The following is a 12,935-nucleotide window of genomic DNA, read 5'->3' on the forward strand; positions in this document are numbered from 1 at the left end:
GTGTGTGTCCTCTCCCCATTAACAATGTTTTAAAAATTATTGCAGGGGAGCGCATTGCAGTGGAGTACTTGTTGGCCCAATCCAATAGAGGCGACCAGTTGATTGCACACCACAATGACATGCCTGAAGTCCCCCCAGAGGAGCCCGAAGAGGATAGTGAAATTGACACGACTGTGTGCCATGCAGCTGACCTTAGGGCTGATGACTCTGACCCTCCAGTAGCTGTCGTGGAGGCCCAGGTGACCAGTCAGGTGGGTGACACTGGACGCAAATCCCCTGATGAGGAGGTCACTGAGGAAGAGGAGGATGACACTGCAAGTCCTAGCACATCATGCCAGGTAATGTTGCTATCCTGTACTATCTTTTATTTAAAAAAAATGTATCTGGTGCAGTGCAAAACACCTATTGTCAACCGTTTGTGATGTTAAAATATATGCATGTATAATGCAAAATTATTACTACAACACTGTATATATTTATTGGACTGTGGTTGGCTTTTTTCTCAATTTTCAGAGTCCACAGTGTGATTCCAGAGGTGTTTTGGGCTGGGAGGCAGTTGATGCCCTGGCAGCCTACCTGGTTGGTCTAAACTGAATGATCACTGCCTTGTCATCACAAGAGGAGGCCGACATAGTCCAGCTGTACATGACTCTGCATGCCATGACTCTGCATGCCCAAATACAGTTCAGCCATGCTCCACAGCAGGGCGCCACCACGTCTCACTTCAGGCCTATTGCATAGGGGGTCTCCCCATTCAAATAAGTTGGAAGTGGACGCTTTTTGGCCGGTACCCCCGTCCCGCTTACCTGCTATTCGTCCATTTCCCATACACTTTGGCATGCGGACCCCCATCCCGCTTACCTGCCATTTGTCCATTTCCCATCCAGGTCAGCGTGCTGACCACTGCTGACCACCACATGACCCCGCCCCCATCCCACGAACCTACTATTTGTCTGCTTACCTACTATAGTGATAGAATGACCCCTTGACCACTGCTGACCACTGCTTTTGCGTGAACTATTTCCCAGTACCATTTAAAGGGTTGCATTCGCTCCGAGGGTGTGTACTAAGAAGTGACGTAAGCCGGTCGACAGCGTCGTCATTTGTGCGTGGCGTTCAACAACAGAAACAAAGAAGAACAACATTAAAAAACAGGAGGATGGAGGATGCTGTGATCGGAGCTGTTTTTGTTGTTTCTCGCAGGTTTCACAATAATGGACATGGAATGTCGACGTATACGTAAAGCGATTGAAAGAACGGAAAGGAGGATTCTTGAAAAGACTCTTCTTTAAAACCTTAGTAAATAACTTCTTCAAGTTATTTAATGCGATTTTAGTGCGACTAAAATCGCACCCAGTTCCGGCGGTGCGAAAACGCCAAAAAGTGGGTAGTTCCACAATTAGTTCTGGTACTATGAAAAGGTTCCCGCGGTGCGAAAGGCCCTTTCTCTGTGTCAGACTTAACTTTGCTTGTTGTCGTCTTCTAAATAATGCCGCGAGTGGGGCTTGAGGAAGTGACGTCGCCTGCGTCTGCGCAGTGCGACCTGATGCAGCCCCTGAAGTGAGACACAGGAAACAGAAATACTGCAAAATAATAATAATAACGCGACTAAATGAGACGTTATAACGTTATAACATTTCGTTTCGTCTCGTTTTGGTCAACGAAAATGAAGAGACATTTTAGCATAATTTTTATTTTGTAAACCACATTTAGTCTCGTTTTTATTCGTCAACAATATTGCATTATACATTTAATTATAGTCATCGTCACATGACCAGCATTTACGTTGCGTCTCGTCTCGTTTTCGTCACGTGATAAAGGTTCGTTGATGACGATATTTAGTCATAAGTTTCGTTGATGAAAGCAACACTACTTCTACACAAAATCTCTGCTTCAGGCCTCTCTGTCTCATACACAGCGAGACCCTTTTGAGAGTTTAAAGTTTGGAAAGGCCACTTTTTTCTGCAAGGTCCGTGCTTCAGGGGCCCCTACGTAGCCAGAATCCCGAATCTCGAGGTCCTATGACCCGTCATCTCCGAACGGGGGACGTCCCATTCACCAAATAATCGTGTAGCAGTTTGGCGGACACTCAGTCCCTTTTTTGACCTTTTGACCCCTAAACGAGGTCGTAGGGTCACCAAACTTTTCCGCCCGCATGAGGGGACCGTGACGATTAGCAAATGGCGCACTCGGGTCAATCGGAAATCTCCGAGCCGTGTCCACTAATTTACTATGGAAAACCCATTCAAATAGGTTCAGAGTGGGATTTTTCTAGAAGGGTCCCAGGGACCCCAAATCGTAGGGTCACGGAACTTTGTATGGCATTCAATGGGGCAAAACTACTATGGTAAGCCTGTTGAAATAAGTTGCACGTGGGATTTTCTTAGAAGTGTGCCATCGCACCTCCTATGCGTCCAATGGCAACCTATTTGAACGGGCTTTTGTCCACGAAGCGCCTATATGTGTTTCCTGCAGATTACCCTAATAATTATAATTAGGCGCGCGCACTATTTTCATCGCTACCAGCTTGACTGGCGCTCGGCTTTGTCTTTTTGAAAAGTTACTTTTAAAAAGCCTGTCTCAATTTGCAGCGATCTCTTTCGTTCATTTTTGTGTTGTGTTTTTGCCCTCTCTTCCGAGTGAACACTTCCGGTATGTGTGTCAACACTGCTACAGTAATACTATGTATTATATGTAGCTGGTGTTGTTAATATTCTTAAATATAACAACTAATTTGAAATAACCCAATATATTCATTAAATCAATCTTGCTATTTGGGATTTAAGACAAGTCTGGGGCTAGCCTAACTTGAAGAAGTTATTTACTAAGGTTTTAAAGAAGAGTCTTTTCAAGAATTTGAGTTTTTTTTAAGTTTCCTTAAGAACAATCTTAAGGAAAAAGATAAGAACATTCTTAAGAAGAATTTTTTTGGAATTCATAATATTCTTAATTTTGTGGCAGTTATGAAAACTTTTTTCTTAAGAATGTTTCGTGAATCTGACCCCAGGTGTGCCAAACAAGGGAGATGCACAAAAACGCTGTGAGTCCCACAGAGCAGGACCGAACACCACTCTAGCTGACAGTCAGCTCTTCAGCTAGGTCCAGCTGGACCAGCGTTACAGCAAGCTGAGGCCATCAACAACAAGACAGCCTTCATCCACGATCACCTCCACTGTTTTGAGCGTGTTCAGCTCCAGGTTGTTTTGACTGCACCAGACAGCCAGCTCTTTAACCTCCTGTCTGTAAGCAGACTCGTCTCCGTCCTGGATGAGACCGATGACTGTAGTGTCATCTGCGAACTTCAGGAGCTTGACAGAGGGGTCTTTAGAGGTGAAGTCGTTGGTGTAGAGTAGGGCTGCACGATAAATCGCATGCGATTGTCATGCGCATCTCGTCAGTAAGGCCGGTTCTGTTGATGTTCAGACAAATAGCCTGCGATTATGAATGTGATTTTGCGTAGCTTGTCAGTGAACTACGGCTCTGTGTAGTAAATGCTACTTCATCTGAAAGCATGTGATGGAGATTTACTACTAATCAACAGAACCAGCTTTACTGATGAGATGTGCATTACAATCGCATGCGGTTTATGTTGCAGCCCTAGTGTAGAGGGATAAGAGCAGTGGGTCCAGTAATGGTCCAGTGCTGTCCTTCAGATAAGCCAACACCAGCCTCTCAAACGACTTCATGACCACAGATGTTAGAGCCAAAGGTATGTAGTCATTAAATCCTGTTATCTTGGGTTTCTTTTGGCCGGGGATGATGGTGGAGCATTTGAAGCAGGCAGGGACTACGCACAGTTCCAGTGATCTGTTGCAGATCTGTGAAAAGATAATAATAATAATAATAATAATAATAATAACAAAAAATAAATATATAAACAAACATACAAATAAATATAATTACATATATTATATCCTTGCTACCAAATAGGTTTATTCAAAAAAGCTTAAATCCACCATCATTTATATAATACAAAGGAATATAAATAGGGAATATATAAACAAATTGAAATAATTACATATATAATAATCTTAACTACCACAAAAAGTTTATTATTAAGAATAGAATTATATACATGAAAATTACACACACACACACACACATATTTAAATTTAAAGAACTATAATAACAATATTACTAATAATAATTACATAATAATAATAATAAACTTTAATACCTGACATTTATATAATAAAAGTGATGTATGTAAATACAAATTTAAATAACTACCTCATAATAATAATAATAATAATATAAACTTACTTCCACCACCCATAGCAGTCCCTTTTGCCCCGTTCTTGGCCGAGAGGTTAAGGCGATGGACTTGAAATCCATTGAGGTCTCCCCACGCAGGTTTGAACCCTGCTGACTACGTTATTCACCTGCACGTCCCTAGCATGCTTTTGCGCTCCCCCTCTGCAATGGAGAAACACGCCGCTGGACCTTTTTGCAGCCGTGGACCAGCGGCACTCCGTGATCGTATAGTGCAGGGGTGGCGAACTCCGGTCCTGGAGAGCCGCAGCCCTGGAGAGCTCAGCTCCAACCCTAATTAAAACTCACCTGCCTGTAGCTTTCTAGTAACCCTTCAGACCTTGATTAGCTTGTTCATGTGGGTTTGATTAGGGTTGAAGCAAAACTCTGCAGGGCTGCGGCTCTCTGGGTCCGACGTTCGCCACCCTTGGTATAGTGGTTAGTACTCTGTGTTGTGGCCGCAGCAACCCCGGTTAGAATCCAGGACATGGCAGCCTTTTGCGTCGAGCAACGGGGACGCCGGGCTGTTTTAGCTACCTCATCCTTCAGCTGGATTTTGTGTCTGAAGCTTGGTGGTGTCCTGTCTTGCCTCCCTGCAGCCAAGAGAGCTGGCAGGCCGCTGCCAGGCGTAGTTGTGGCCGAGAGGTTAAGGCGATGGACTCGAAATCCACTGGGATCTTCCCGTGCAGGTTCGAACCCTGCCGACTACGGGCCCGTTTGCTTTAGCTTCCTGTGCCGATAATTGTGCCATCCAAGACCTTTTGCCTTCGGTCTCGCTGCTGTAATTCCTTGTGTCCCTCATCCCATAGAGCGTGTGGCAAATGAGCTTCTGCTTGGCGGCTTGAGGGGAAACTGCACTTGTATAAAACGTAGCAGACCTTGCATTGTGCAAGAGCCTGGATAACTCAGTTGGTAGAGCATCAGACTTTCAATCTGAGGGTGCAGGGCTCAAGTCCCTGCACAAGCCTGCTGTCTTGTTGTTGATGGCCTCAGCTTGCTGTAATGCCAGTCCAGCTCTGCTGCTGACTGTCAGCATTTTTGAGCATCTCCCATGTTTGCCACACCTGGGGTCAGATTCACGAAACATTCTTAAGAAAAAAGTTTTCATAACTGCCATTTTCTTATTATTTTTTAAAGTAATAATAAAAAAATTGAGAATATTATGAATTCCAAAAAAATTCTTCTTAAGAATGTTCTTATCTTTTTCCTTAAGATTGTTCTTAAGGAAACTTTAAAAAAAGCTCAAATTCTTGTAAAGACTCTTCTTTAAAACCTTAACTTTTCAAAAACACAGCGCATTAAAAACACGAATCCGAGCGCCAGTCAAGTTGGTAGCGACGAAAATAGTGCGCGCGCCTAATTATAATTATTAGGATAATCTGCAGGAAGTGCAAATAGACATTCCTTTAAGTCTGAGTTTATCAGTGTGTCTTCAGTCATGTATTGAGTCAGATAAAAACTGTAATTTTTTTTCTTACGAAAAAACTAAAATGTTCTTAAGAACACATTTGAGAATTTTTCAAGAACTGCACTTAAGAACATTCTTACGAACTTTGCGGAATTTATCGAAATAAATTACTTAACTTTTTTCTGAAGAAGATTTTTGTGAATCCGGCCCCTGAGTCTGATGGTCAACTTGTTAGGAAAGAGCACTCATGAACTGAACTGTCACTCAGTTCAGATAAGAGAGACCTAGGAAACGTGAAGTGCTGTGGGACCCCAGGGTCAGCACTGAAAAACCCCTCTCCACAGGATGAGATGTAGCAGCCTGCTTAGTCCTCATTGAGTAACCAGGTAAACGAAGTCTTAGCTGAGCGGTTAAGGCCATGGACTAGAAATCTGTTAGGATTTTCCTGCGCAGATTCGAATCCTGCCGACTGCTCTGTTTGCCTGCATGCTGAGGAGAAGCGGCCCTGCCATTTTTTCACATCCCTAGCACACGTTTCCGTTCCCTCACTGCATCAGACAAACACACTGCTGGCCCATATCGCAGCTGTGGGCCAGTGGTGTGCCGTGATCGTATAGAGGTTAGTACTCTGCGTTGTGGCCGCAGCGAATCCGGGTCACGGCAGCCTTTTGCCATCGAGCAACGGGGATGTCGGGCTCCTTTTTGCCACCTCATCCTTCAGCTGGATTTTGTGTCTGAAGCTTGGTGGCGTCCTGTCTTGCCTCCCTGCAGCCAAGAGAGCTGGCAGGCCACTGCCATCCGTAGTCGTGGCCAAGAGGTTAAGGCGATGGACTTGAAGTCCATTGTGGTCCCCCCACGCAGGTTTGAACCCTGCTGACTACGTTACTCACCTGCATGTCCCTAGCATGCTTTTGCGCTCCCCCTCTGCAACGGAGAATCACGCCGCTGGACCTTTTTGCAGCCGTGGCCCAGCGGCACGCCGTGATCGTATAGTGCAGGGGTGGCGAACTCCGGTCCTGGAGAAGCGGCTTGAGGGGAAACTGCTCTTGTATAAAACATAGCAGACCTTGCATTGTGCAAGAGCCTGAATAGCTCAGTTAGTAGAACATCAGACTTTTAATCTGAGGGTGCAGGGTTCAAGTCTCTGCACGGGCTTGCTGTCTTGTTGTTGATGGCCTCAGCTTGCTGTAATGCCTGTCTAGCTCTGCTGCTGACTGTCAGCGTTTTTGAGCATCTCCCATGTTTGCCACACCTGGGGTCAGATTCACGAAACATTCTTAAGAAAAAAGTTTTCATAACTGCCATTTTCTTATTATTTTTTAAAGTAATAATAAAAAAAATTAAGAATACTATGAATTCCAAAAAAATTATTCTTAAGAATGTTCTTATCTTTTTCCTTAATATTGTTCTTAAGGAAACTTAAAAAAAAACTCAAATTCTTGTAAAGACTCTTCTTTAAAACCTTAACTTTTCAAAAACACAGCGCATTTAAAACACGAAGCCGAGCGCCAGTCAAGCTGGTAGCGACGAAAATAGTGCGCGCGCCTAATTATAATTATTAGGGTAATCTGCAGGAAGTGCAAATAGACATTCCTTTAAGTCTGAGTTTATCAGTGTGTCTTCAGTCATGTATTGAATCAGATAAAGAATGTCATTTTTTTTCTTACGAAAAAACTAAAATGTTCTTAAGAACACATTTGAGAATTTTTCAAGAACTGCACTTAAGAACATTCTTACGAACTTTGCGGAATTTATCGAAATAAATTACTTAACTTTTTTCTGAAGAAGATTTTTGTGAATCCGGCCCCTGAGTCTGATGGTCAACTTGTTAGGAAAGAGCGCTCATGAACTGAACTGTCACTCGGTTCAGATAAGAGAGACCTAGGAAACGTGAAGTGCTGTCGGACCCCAGGGTCAGCACTGAAAAACCCCTCTCCACAGGATGAGATGTAGCAGCCTGCTTAGTCCTCATTGAGTAACCAGGTAAACGAAGTCTTAGCTGAGCGGTTAAGGCCATGGACTAGAAATCTGTTAGGATTTTCCTGCGCAGATTCGAATCCTGCCGACTACTCCATTTGCCTGCATGCTGAGGAGAAGTGGCCCTGCCATTTTTTCACATCCCTAGCACGCGTTTCCGCTCCCTCACTGCATCGGACAAACACACTGCTGGCCCGTATCACAGCTGTGGGCCAGTGGTGTGCCGTGATCGTATAGTGGTTAGTACTCTGCGTTGTGGCTGCAGCAACCCCGGTTCTGCGGAATTTATCGAAATAAATTACTTAACTTTTTTCTGAAGAAGATTTTTGTGAATCCGGCCCCTGAGTCTGATGGTCAACTTGTTAGGAAAGAGCGCTCATGAACTGAACTGTCACTCGGTTCAGATAAGAGAGACCTAGGAAACGTGAAGTGCTGTCGGACCCCAGGGTCAGCACTGAAAAACCCCTCTCCACAGGATGAGATGTAGCAGCCTGCTTTGTCCTCGTTGACTAACCGGGTAAAAGAAGTCTTAGCTGAGCGTTTAAGGCCATGGACTAGAAATCTGTTGGGATTTCCCTGTGCAGGTTTGAATCCTGCTGACTACTCCATTTGCCTGCATGCTGAGGAGAAGGGGCCCTGCCATATTTTCACATCCCTAGCACGTGTTTCCGCTCCCTCACTGCATCAGACAAACACACTGCTGGCCCATACCACAGCTGTGGGCTAGTGGTGTGCCGTGATCGTATAGTGGTTAGTACTCTGCGTTGTGGCTGCAGCAACCCCGGTTCAAATCCGGGTCACGGCAGCCTTTTGCCATCGAGCAACGGGGATGTCGGGCTCCTTTTTGCCACCTCATCCTTCAGCTGGATTTTGTGTCTGAAGCTTGGTGGCGTCCTGTCTTGCCTCCCTGCAGCCAAGAGAGCTGGCAGACCACTGCCATCCGTAGTCGTGGCCAAGAGGTTAAGGCGATGGACTTGAAGTCCATTGTGGTCCCCCCACGCAGGTTTGAACCCTGCTGACTACGTTATTCACCTGCACATCCCTAGCATGCTTTTGCGCTCCCCCTCTGCAACGCAGAAACACACCGCTGGACCTTTTTGCAGCCGTGGGCCAGCGGCACGCCGTGATCGTACAGTGCAGGGGTGGCGAACTCCGGTCCTGGAGAGCCGCAGCCCTGGAGAGTTCAGCTCCAACCCTAATTAAAACTCACCTGCCTGTAGCTTTCTAGTAACCCTTGAGACCTTGATTAGCTTGTTCATATGGGTCTGATTAGGGTTGAAGCAAAACTGCAGGGCTGCGGCTCTCTGAGTCCGACGTTCGCCACCCCTGGTATAGTGGTTAGTACTCTGTGTTGTGGCCGCAGCAACCCCGGTTAGAATCCGGGACATGGCAACGTTTTGCGTCGAGCAACGGGGACGCCGGGCTGTTTTAGCCACCTCATCCTTCAGCTGGATTTTGTTTCTGAAGCTTGGTGGTGTCCTGTCTTGCCTAGGCCATGGACTAGAAATCCATTGGGATTTTCCTGCGCAGATTTGAATCTTGCCGACTACTCTGTTTGCCTGCATGCTGAGGAGAAGCAGCCCTGCCATTTTTTCACATCCCTAGCACGCGTTTCAGCTCCCTCACTGCATCGGACAAACACACTGCTGGCCCATATCACAGCTGTGGGCCAGTGGTGTGCCGTGATCGTATAGTGGTTAGTACTCTGTGTTGTGGCCGCAGCAACCCCGGTTCAAATCTGGGTCACGGCATCCCTTTGCCGTCAGCTGGATTTTGTGTCTGAAGCTTGGTGGCGTCCTGTCTTGCCTCCCTGCAGCCAAGAGAGCTGGCAGGCCGCTGCCATCCGTAGTCGTGGCCAAGAGGTTAAGGCGATGGACTTGAAGTCCATTGTGGTCCCCCCACGCAGGTTTGAACCCTGCTGACTACTTTATTCACCTGCACGTCCCTAGCATGCTTTTGCGCTCCCCCTTTGCAACGGAGAAACACGCCGCTGGACCTTTTTGCAGCCGTGGGCCAGCGGCACGCAGTGATCGTATAGTGCAGGGGTGGCGAACTCCGGTCCTGGAGAGCCGCAGCCCTGGAGAGTTCAGCTCCAACCCTAATTAAATCTCACCTGCCTGTAGCTTCCTATTGATTAGCTTGTTCATATGGGTCTGATTAGGGTTGAAGCAAAACTCTGCAGGGCTGCGGCTCTCCGAGTCCGACGTTCGCCTCCCCTGGTATAGTGGTTAGTACTCTGTGTTGTGGCTGCAGCAACCCCGGTTAGAATCCGGGACATCGCAGCCTTTTGCGTCGAGCAACGGGGACGCCGGGCTGTTTTAGCCACCTCATCCTTCAGCTGGATTTTGTTTCTGAAGCCTAAGGCGATGGACTCGAAATTCTTTGGGGTCTTCCCACGCAAGTTCGAACCCTGCTGACTACAGGCCCATTTGCTTTAGCTTCCTGTGCCGATAATTGTGCCATCCAAGACCTTTTGCCTTCGGTCTCGCTGCTGTAATTCCTTGTGTCCCTCATCCCATAGTGCGTGTGGCAAATGAGCTTCTGCTGGGCGGCTTGAGGGGAAACTGCTCTTGTATAAAATGTAGCAGACCTTGCATTGTGCAAGAGCCTGATAGCTCAGTTGGTAGAGCATCAGACTTTAAATCTGAGGGTCCAGGGTTCAAGTCCTTGCTTGGGCCTGCTGTCTTGTTGTTGATGGCCTCAGCTTGCTGTAATGCCGGTCCAGCTCTGCTGCTGACTGTCAGCATTTTTGAGCATCTCCCTTGTTTGCCACACCTGGGGTCAGATTCACGAAACATTCTTAAGAAAAAAGTTTTCATAACTGCCCGCGCAGGTTCGAACCCTGCCGACTACGGGCCCATTTGCTTTAGCTTCCTGCGCCGATAATTGTGCCATCCAAGACCTTTTGCCTTCGGTCTCGCTGCTGTAATTCCTTGTGTCCCTCATCCCATAGCGCGTGTGGCAAATGAGCTTCTGCTGGGTGGTTTGAGGGGAAACTGCTCTTGTATAAAACGTAGCAGACCTTGCATTGTGCAAGGGCCTGGAAAGCTCAGTTGGTAGAGCGTCAGACTTTAAATCTGAGGGTCCAGGGTTCAAGTCCTTGCTCGGGCCTGCTGTCTTGTTGTTGATGGCCTCAGCTTGCTGTAATGCCGGTCCAGCTCTGCTGCTGACTGTCATCATTTTTGAGCATCTCCCTTGTTTGCCACACCTGGGGTCAGATTCACGAAAGATTCTTAAGAAAAAAGTTTTCATAACTGCCATTTTCTTATTATTTTTTAAAGTAATAATAAAAAAAATTAAGAATATTATGAATTCCAAAAAAATTATTCTTAAGAATGTTCTTATCTTTTTCCTTAAGATTGTTCTTAAGGAAACTTGAAAAAAAGCTCAAATTCTTGTAAAGACTCTTCTTTAAAACCTTAACTTTTCAAAAACACAACGCATTAAAAACACGAAAACAATTAGATGTCCCCCCTCCCCAATCGTTCAATAAAAATGTGAAATAACCTTATATTTTATTTGTTACCACCCCACATCCTAGTACATCCCTACATCTCATTCTATTCTATTCCTATTCTGTTCTATCTATATCACAACTTTACATACAATTTATTTTACTTTTCAATTAAATTTTCTGTTTTTGTTTATTTATATTTGCATATGTGAATTTTTATTCTCATGCTATTTTTATTGTCTGTGTGTTGTTGTTGTCTCTGTGCACTGAAAGCTTGTGACATTAAAACAAATTCCTTATATGCGCAGGCATACTTGGCAATAAAGCTCTTTCTGACTTCTGATTATTATGTATGCATGTCATATTTGAGCTTTTGGAATAAACCGTATTTGTGGATGTATGTTTTGTATGTCTTATTCTTTCAATTTTACAAAAAGGAATATAAGGAGTTGTTTTGTGATGAGGTAAAATAGGTCGAAATATTGACATTTCTGTAATTTGTTAGTTAAAATAAGTGAAAAGGTGAAAAACTGTTAAAAAAATACTCTTTCAATTTAATTTGTTTCAATTAATTTCCCCCTTTTTTCCCCTTATTTTTTGCACTTTCCCTTTATATTTCTCCTCATTTCCCCTTTCCCCCTTGTTTTTTTTCTCATTTTTTCTTTTCCCCCACCCATAGCAGTCCCTTTTGCCCTGTTCTAAATTTAATGACACAGTTATAGAACAGTAACATAGAATAATGAGACAAGCAGCTGGTAGTAAATTCCATGAAAACAAGCCAAATCCAGGTAGTACCCAGCGTTCTACTTCTATAATGCTGACACAATAGCAATCTTTCCAACTTAAAAATCTACAGAACATACTGCAATTTAACATTCAGAATTTACCAGGAATGAAGGCACTCTGGTGGCGGTGAAAACTCTCCAGCGAGGATGAATCCCTGCCACACCTAAGCACATTTAGGACTTTGCCACCCTTCTGGAGTGTCCCCGTCTTTGTGTACAACTCTACATGTGGAGGGTCCTGGATGCACTCCAGGTGTTTTTGTTGCATCTCCCAGACATGGTGCATGCTGTCAGGGTTAACCTGGCGAAACCCTGTAGTGTCAGTTAGCTCCCACACTGATTCCAGCAGCCCTGAAATCATGGCCCAGATCTCCTCAGCCCTGCGCGTCCGCCACCTACAGTGCTTTGCCAGTTCACCTCGGCTGATGCTGGCCATGAGCTGTGCCTCAGTAGGAGCCTGTCCACCATGGCTGCTCTTCCACTCCCCTCACGTTATCCGAAAACATCAAACTGACTAAAAATACGTTCCATGTCTAAAGAATAGCAAATTCGCCTTAACCTTGATAAACTAGACATCCTCGCGCTTGCGCTCTTTTTATGTATGTAATCACGTGGCTTCACACATGACTATGTTTCGGCCAATGGCTGTTTTGCCCCGTTCGACCCATGGCTGCTCTGCCCCGTTAGGACCTGTTAGGAGTTGTTAGGACTTAGACCATTGGATGTTGGGATTGTTAGGATTTGTATTAGGAATTAGTTCGAAAGTGTTAGGAATAATTTAGAATGTATTAGGAATTGTAACAAATCATTAGGAATGGTTATCGCTGGCGGGTACGGCCACGACTACGGGGACCTGCCCTGTAATGTAGTGACTCTGCCCTGTTCTCGTGCGATACTGACCCTCTTGCATCCTAGCCAGCTCAGTCACCCAGCCAAGACTGCAAGCTAGCCCTGCAGCAGACAAAACAGTGGTCCCAACTAGAAGAAAGCAGGCGGCCATGTCTCATCCTGTGGACCGGGGTTTTTCAGTACTGACCCTGGGGACCCACAGCACTGCAAG

The 12,935-nt window shown here is 45.4% G+C and overlaps 3 non-coding genes across 3 annotated transcripts; all 3 read left to right on the top strand.

Annotated features, from left to right (window-relative positions):
• The first annotated feature begins 4,879 nt into the window (after nucleotides 1-4,879).
• On the top strand, nucleotides 4,880-4,961 carry trnas-cga (transfer RNA serine (anticodon CGA)). Its single transcript has one exon. It is a non-coding gene; the product is annotated as a tRNA-Ser (tRNA).
• Nucleotides 4,962-8,369: 3,408 nt separating this feature from the next.
• On the top strand, nucleotides 8,370-8,441 carry trnah-gug (transfer RNA histidin (anticodon GUG)). The gene has a single exon. It is a non-coding gene; the product is annotated as a tRNA-His (tRNA).
• An 874-nt stretch (nucleotides 8,442-9,315) lies between these two features.
• Nucleotides 9,316-9,387, top strand: trnah-gug (transfer RNA histidin (anticodon GUG)). The gene has a single exon. It is a non-coding gene; the product is annotated as a tRNA-His (tRNA).
• Nucleotides 9,388-12,935: the final 3,548 nt, after the last annotated feature.

The sequence above is a fragment of the Sinocyclocheilus anshuiensis genome, unplaced genomic scaffold, assembly GCF_001515605.1.
Source record: "Sinocyclocheilus anshuiensis isolate Anshui unplaced genomic scaffold, SAMN03320099.WGS_v1.1 scaffold659, whole genome shotgun sequence".
In the NCBI taxonomy this organism is placed as follows: Eukaryota; Metazoa; Chordata; class Actinopteri; order Cypriniformes; family Cyprinidae; genus Sinocyclocheilus; species Sinocyclocheilus anshuiensis.